This window comes from Atractosteus spatula, chromosome 10, assembly GCF_055471065.1.
Source record: "Atractosteus spatula isolate fAtrSpa1 chromosome 10, fAtrSpa1.hap1, whole genome shotgun sequence".
In the NCBI taxonomy this organism is placed as follows: domain Eukaryota; kingdom Metazoa; phylum Chordata; class Actinopteri; order Semionotiformes; family Lepisosteidae; genus Atractosteus; species Atractosteus spatula.
In genome coordinates this window covers 19820875-19829081 of record NC_142715.1, presented here as the reverse complement: position 1 = coordinate 19829081, position 8207 = coordinate 19820875, and the positions used below count along the sequence as shown (strand labels likewise).

Below are 8207 nucleotides of genomic sequence, written 5' to 3'. Positions count from 1 at the left end.
TCCTCTATTCCTCTCCTTCTTCCTGCTCTCACGCTGACCACGCCCCCTGTGACATCAGAGGGCCTGCTCAAGGGGGTGTGGCCGTAAGCGAGAGGAGGGGTCACTGGCACCCTTATTATAGAGAGGACAGCTCCGTCACCTCTTTTACGACGCTGCTTTTTTTTTTCTCTTCTTCCCACGTTCTCTCTCTTCACTGCCTTCGTCCCCGCTCTATTTCACTTCAGCCTTTCACTCTTGCTTCCTTCCAATGAGGATGGAGCTGGGGGAGAAAGGGCGCTATAGAGGATTGCTGTGGAGAGCTGCTGCTGTGCTTTGACATCTGAGCTCTGTGGAAAACGATCTCAATACAATTCTGAAAAACGCGACTCCCAGAACGCCAGCCAAACAAGTCTCCACAGCCGAAGCGCTGTGTCTCTTTTCAGCTGGCGATAAACCTTTCCTCGATCCTTTGCGGACTTGTAAAACTGTTCATGATCAGAATAAAAAACGCTCACGCTAATACACAAGCACCTGTGTCTCGCCAAAGCTGACAAATAAACAGACGGAAAAGCCGCACTGCACGTGTGAACAGGGGAATGAGCGAGCGAGCAGGGATAGGGCGCCTCCTGAGCTTAAAAGCTTACAGCACCTGGTATTCCCAGGCAGTCTCCCATCCAGGTACTAACCAGGCCCATCCCTGATTAGCTTCAGAGATCAGACGAGATCAGGCGTGCTCAACAGGGTGTGGCCATAAGCGAGAGCAAGGTTCAATGGCCCCTTTCTTATAGAGAGGACAGCTCCGTCACCTCTTTTACGCACTGCTTTTTTTCCCTTGCGTTTTTCTCTTCTTCCAACGTTCTCTCTCTTCACTGCCTTCGTCCCCGCTCTATTTCACTTCAGTCTTTCACTTGTAGCGGCAATGCTTGTTAATAAGACAGAATTAAGTGTAGCTGTGCTTTTCCAAATGAGGCCCCATCTCTCTGTTCATCTCTGTGGTGCAGCCACAGAGAAACTATTCATGCAGGCTGATTTAAAGATGTTTTCTTTAAAGCTCCCAAACGGGGATGCACTTAGCTAAGCCTGGCTATCATGATCAATGGTCATCCATTGGCGCCTATCAGTCTAGGGAGTGCCGAATGGACATCTGGACTGCATTCCTAAGTGTCAAGATTAAGTGACTTATATCTCACCTTGACCAACTAATCAGGGACTGGCAGGGCGTGGTAATACCACGTGGGTCTCCAATGCCCGCCAAACTCTCAACCAATCAGCACACATCTGGGTCTTGATCAAAAAGGGAGCGCAAGCTCAGATCGGGGCTCTCCTTGGCCATTTTCACGCATCCTCAGAGACAATCACGTGACAACTGCAGTTGTCTGCAAAAGGACTTGGACTTTGTTCGAAGCGTGAGGCCGAGGATCCCGTACGTACTCAGAATTCTACCAACGTGAATGCTCCGCTTGATCAACGGCAGCCTACAGTTGGACCCTCGTCGACAACCTGAATAGCTTATTCAGAAGCAGCGCTGGACCGGGAACGAACCAGCTTCTTCCCAGGCAAAAGAGTGACTTGTGAGGACTCGCGGTCACACTCTGTGCATAGAGACTTTCTACTAGCCAGCCGGACTGCTGGTAGATCCCCTCGGAGCAACGACTGCCCTGCGCGCCGCAGTCAGATTCTTCCGCCCGTCCTACTCCGAGCTGCACCTCGACTGGTTGGCCGGTAGCCAGAGGACGCCGACACAACAACCATTGGACAACCGCTGCAACAGAGCCTGTCAGCTGGTTTGGTGTTCGTGCCGGGAAATTACAAATCCATACACAGTGGATAAGTAAACCCCATGTTCTACATTGCGTCTCGAGAATTCAATTGTACCTCAACACAAGTTGTTATCAATTTAATTCATGAGTAATGTATTTACTTCCGAGTTTAGAGTAACAGTGGGTAATAACACTGATTAGCGATTTGGTAACTGAACGATATATATTGACATATATTCTCTGTTGTGTATCTCTTTGTGTTTGCATCTCTTCGAGATTATATACCTTGTATATTGATAACCCTCACAGTAAGGTCTGCCGCTCGTATCCAGGCAGACTAGTATATGTTTGGTGCACAGTTTATATTAATAAATGTATCTCGTGTATTGAACCCGTGTGTGTGCGTTGTTAGTTGTTCTGACGATTGATTTTCTAAAAGCCCAAACGAACAACCTCGTGATTACTGCTACAATTAATAATTGTCTCAGTAAACCCATCAAACCACTACACTGGTGTGCAGTTACTAAAAAAAAGGGTGTTTTTTGGAGAAATTGTAAGAAAGAGGCTTGATTTCACAATTTGAGAACATGTCAGAAGCTGAAACGAGAGCCGTGCTAGAACTAATAGATTTAATCTAGTAAGCCCCTTTGTAGCCTTCATAAATTTATCTCAGGATTAAAATAAAAGTGAAATAATCTTACAGTGTGCAGTAACTGGGGGACACAGGAGCACAGCTGTCCTGTTTTTAGACTAAAACGGCATAAAGATGTGATATAAAGTTTTCTAATAGGTAACAGTAGGCTACAGGAGAAGGGGGGCAAGGGTTGTGTTTAAAACGAATAAAAGCTGTCACAGTATGCTTGGGAAAAGATGTACAGTTTCAACTACTGATGTGGGTGGGGGACACCCCAGACCTATTGGGCTGGGATACCCTGCAGCATTTATAAGGAATAACTGTATGAAATAGCATTTATGTGAACTATCTCAATAGAGTTATGTGATATTGTGATTGTTTTACCTAATGAGGGAATCCATAAGGCTGGGCTACTCCAAGTATTAGATCTTCAGACGGGAAAAAAGGGGTATAAAACCAACTACATGATAAAGCCAGGGTGAATTCGAGGATGGGAATTCCTTCTCAGAACAAGCTTGTCTGGTGACGTATTAGCTTAAGGAGGGTAGTGCAGTCCAAAGACAAAATTGCCTTGACCCCAGCAGCAGAAACCATTTTTAATGTTTTGAAACAAGCCTTCTTGCAGGCACTTGCCCTGGACTGGATTCCCTCAGACGGATCATCTGTATGTAATCTGTCTGTAAGTGAAAGAAATGGGTTGTGAGCTGTTGTGCTGGTGCAGGAGCATGGAGATAGGCATCGTCTGGTGGGTTATTATTATTCAGGACCCCTCGATGCTGTGGCCAAGGGACCTTGTTTATGTGTTGTGCAGGCTACCTGACTGGCTGTATAAACTGTGAATAATCTGGTGTAGAACTAGCAGACCGAATGAAAAGATTCAATTGAAACTTGTAAATATGCTAAATGGAAAATTGTAGCGATTTACAGATGCAGCCATTCAAAATGCACGGTACAAACCCGTGGTACGGTAAACTACCCACAAGCCAACGCAGGGCACCGCGGTAAGTGATTGGCTGGCCAAAATGACCGACAGGAGCACTTGTGGTGCATTGGTTGGTAGTGAAAAGATTTAATAATTTAATCTCTTTACTGTGCACATTTTAATCCGCTTAGTTTTGAATATTTATGTGGAATTTTACCACTAAAGGGAAATTTTAGCAGCTGAGCATAAAAAGAAGAGGAGCATAACGCATCTGAAGGTCATAAACGATATTAATTTAGGAACATAAACATTACTGTATCTACGTAAACTGTACTGTGTATGGCTGGTCTTGGTAGTTTAAAGACAAAATACACACCAGTCTTCCATTTCTCCCTAAACTGTTAAGCATGAAAGTTTTATGAAACGGTACCCAAATATGCGATTGCTGTATAGAATGAATTTTAATGTAAAAAAATTATTTAACACAAAAATTAAGCTGTTTACATCTTCCGCCTGAGAACAGTCACCTGTTGCTACCCAACGCAGAAACACAGCCACTAACTAGCAAAGAGAGGACATTAGCTAGCCAATATGATAAAGAAATAAATGATTATTTTGTTTATTTCTTTTGCACATTTATTTGAACATTTCCATCGATTGTACAAGCACTTGGAAACTGTCCAATCCCTAGTTCATCAGGCATTTTCTTTTACTCTGCGGGCATTCTCCCGGTCTGGCGCCGGTCTGTGTCTTCTAGGATATAATGCCAGCGAACTCTTGTTTTTATGTCCACTATAACAGACAATCTCCTTTGCTTTTAACCGAGTGTTTAATAATGTCCTAAAATGAAAATTATTTACTTTATTTCCCTCACGGGATCATCTATCTACATAAACTATGGGACAGAATTCTGGGGTCTCCCCATACCAGAGAGTATGGTAGGGCTTCAGAATGGTGATTGGCTGACACCATCTGACACCCCTCTGATTGGAGAAAAAAGACGTGCTGGTTTACTATACATACTGTACCAGGAAGAGGATTTCTTTCTATTCGAAACTTGTATTTTAAAAGTTTAATTAAGAAGTAAAAACCTTACAGCGTACACAGATTTCTAAACTGATCAGGATCGTTATCTTTGTCTTATGCATAATAATGTTCACCGCTCTGTCCAGCAAATTAATAATAAACTTTATTTTATATAGCGTTTTAAACGAATAAGTAATTAGATTGCTCATAAACCTAATCACTTATTCTACATAAACACAGCGTAATTTCTCTCTGAAAATGCTTTTTCTTTTTATTTAGGCTCAGATTTCAACTATAGATCGTATTATTAATAACCATAATAACGACCAACCAACAAAAACAACCATATAAACATAATACCAACCAAAAACATAGATAACAACCACAATACAAAATCAAATATATCAAACCATTAAACTCTTATCATAATCCCGCCCCTTTTGCAAAACCAAACCCTCCTCCCATCCCAGTTTATCCTCTTTATTATAAACAAAATCCACCTCAGTTTTCAACATAAAGCATTACACAAAATCAATACCTCAACACTCCATACTCAATAATGATAATTCACAAACAGCCAGAACATGTAACTCCACATTTACAAATAGACCTCATTTCCATAGCCCCGCCCCTTAAGCAAAACCAACATCCCTCCACTGTTATCTCTCTCCCCTGGCGTTTGTAATAGTTTTTATTTTTAAATAAATTTTAGCAAAGTCATGTATTTTAAAAATCTTAAGATTTCTATATTTTTGTCTTTATTTAGTGGTTTCATTAGTGACAAAGGCTAAACTTTCTTGGAAAAATGTCTTTTATGTAAACCACGTTTGCTATTAATTCATTTAGGGCTAGAATATGTTCATTGTCTTCCAATGAAAGAAGGGTTCCTTTTCGCCATAGTCGAGTTGACATTAGAAGCTTGCCACGCCCGGACTGTTACACCAACGCATAAGCATGTTAAAGCGATTTAATTGAGGAGCCTAGCTTTCTTAACTAGTACAGATGCAGCCATTCAAAATGCGCGGGCGATACTGCATTATTTTGCAGTGCGCTTTACGCGGTCTACCGCGAGTTACCGTAAATTCTCCTATAATACCACAAGCAAAATAATAGTATCCGGAATTTCCGCAAGGTGGAGCTAGTAAAGCTCAACCTCTCATGTTTGAGCTGTCGCCATCAAAGTCTTTAACGAAGATATTACTAATAGTATTGATAATGAATGACCTTGGACAAGCTGTAAACAAAGTATTGCCTTTGTCCACGTTCTTTTTTTCATTGACCGTCTTTGTAAAAAAACACCACAGCATTTCGCAATCACGTATTTGTTTCCAATCATGCAAAGTACAGTAATTTTTGAGAATTGATTCACCATGCCTTTCACATGCTCATAAAAGAGATTGATTTAGGAACATAAACATATTACCGTATGCAAACTGTACTTTATACAGTATGTATATGTATATTTAATGTCTTAACTGTGCCCGTTTAAGTATTGAATATTTATATGGAATTTTACAACTGAAGGGAAATCTTAGTAGCTGAGCATAAAAAGAATAGGAGCATACTGCAACGCGTGTGAAGGCCATAAACGATATTAATTTTGGAACTTAAACATACAGTATATGGCTGGTCTCGGTACTTTAAAGAAAACATACACACCAGTATTCCATTTCTCCCTAAACATTAAGCATCGAAGTCTTTAACTAACGTGATACCGGAGTCAACAAGCATACTTTTAGAATTTGATTAAAAGGGAAAATAATATGGAATTGCGTATCTAAAGAAATTAATAATGATATAATTATATTCATGTACCACAACACAAGAATAGTACACGCTGTACATTGTCTGTTGATAATGTTTCTGTAGTGCTTTTTAAGCACTCTGCACATGACTTTGCCGGTGGCACTGTGGGTTAGGTTCCTGACTCCCATGTCACATGGTCTGTGATCAAATCTCACTAGATTCTTTTTTAACAAACATTTCTTTGAAAATTTAACGTTTCCTTAGTCAGAGATTAATTAAAACCTCACTCGCATCAAACAAATTTATATTTCTAAATATCACAACATGATCGAATTTAAGTCATTTTAATAACAATGAATAGTCACCTAGGCGCTACAATATTAACATTTATATTGATTTAAATCGCATTTAAATCGCCTTTATTTAAAACCCATAAATAAAGCTGATACTGTTTAGACTTTTAATTATTTAAAACTGTATTACAGCAGCACAATGCACAATGCAACGTAAATCGCTATCTTTGTCTTCTGTCTAATAACGTTCACCTCTCTGTCCAGCAAATTAACAATAGTAATAATAATGAACTTTATTGTATATGGCGCCTTTAAAGGTGGCTCCTCAAAGCGCTTTACAGGTTAAAAACAATAACAACAATACTGTTAGGCTGGGCAAACGATTTTTTTTTTAAGAAATACAAAATGAGATATAATGATGTGTTCCGGCTTAGACATTAACGAAGAGCATAACACGTGGGCGGCATAGAGGTCGGCTCTGGCTTTCCCATCTACTGTATACACTGCAAGTACAACCCCCTCTCTGCAGGAGTGCTGGCTGTGACGAATTAAACCGGTTTCACAGGTATTTTCAACGTAGAAGGAGGCGAGATTTCCAGCGAAAGACACCTCCCCCCCTCAAAAACCCAGTAAGTACAGTACTTACTAGTTAAAGGCTAGGCTCCTCAATGAAATCGCTTTAACATGCTAATGCGTTGGTGTAACAGTCCGGGCGTGGCAAGCTTCTAATTTCAACCCAACTACGGCGAAAGGAACCCTTCTTTCATTAGAAGACAATGAACATATTTTAGCCCTGAATGAATTAATAGCAAACATGGTTTACATAAAAGACATTTTTCCAAGAAAGTTTAGCCTTTGTCACTAATGAAACCACTAAATAAAGACATAAATATAAAAATCTTAAGATTTTTAAAATACATGACTTTGCTAAAATTTATTTGAAAATAAAAACGATTACAAACGCCAGGGGAGAGAGAGAGAACAGGGGAGGGATGTTGGTTTTGCATAAGGGGCGGGGCTATGGAAATGAGGTCTGTTTGGGAATGTGGAGTTACATGTTCTGGCTGTTTGTGAATTATCGTTGTTGAGTATGGAGTGTTGAGGTATTGATTTTGTGTAATGCTTTATGTTGAAAATTGAGGTGGATTTTGTTTATGATAAACAGGATAAACTGGGATGGGAGGTGGGTTTGGTTTTGCATAAGGGGCGGGATTATGATAATTGGAGGAATTTGCGAGAGTATAATGGTTTGATATATTTGATTTTGTATTGTGGTTGTTATCTATGTTTTTGGTTGGTATTATGTTTATATGGTTGTTTTTGTTGGTTGGTTGTTATTATGGTTATTAATAATACGATCTATAGTTGAAATCTGAGCCTAAATAAAAAGAAAAAGCAAATGATTAGGTTTATGAGCAATCTAATTACTTATTTGTTTAAAACGCTATATAAAATAAAGTTTATTATTAATTTGCTGGACAGAGCGGTGAACATTATTATGCATAAGACAAAGATAACGATCCTGATCAGTTTAGAAATCTGTGTACACTGTAAGGTTTTTACTTCTTAATTAAACTTTTAAAATACACGTTTCGAATAGAAAAAAATCCTTTTCCTCGTACAGTTCTGTATGTATAGCAAACCAGCACATCTTTTTTCTCCAATCAGAGGGGTGTCAGATGGTGTCAGCCAATCACCATTCTGAAGCCCTACCATAATCTCTGGTATGGGGAGACCCCAGAATTCTGTCCCATAGTTTAGACAGATGATAGATACTTTTATTGATCCCGTGAGGGAAATAAAGTAAATCATTTTCATTTTAGGAAATTATTAAACGCTCGGTTAAA

The 8207-nt window shown here is 39.7% G+C and overlaps 1 pseudogene; it reads right to left on the bottom strand.

The window, feature by feature from the left end:
• Positions 1–616: 616 nt before the first annotated feature.
• Positions 617–735, bottom strand: LOC148825689 (5S ribosomal RNA; annotated as a pseudogene).
• Positions 736–8207: the final 7472 nt, after the last annotated feature.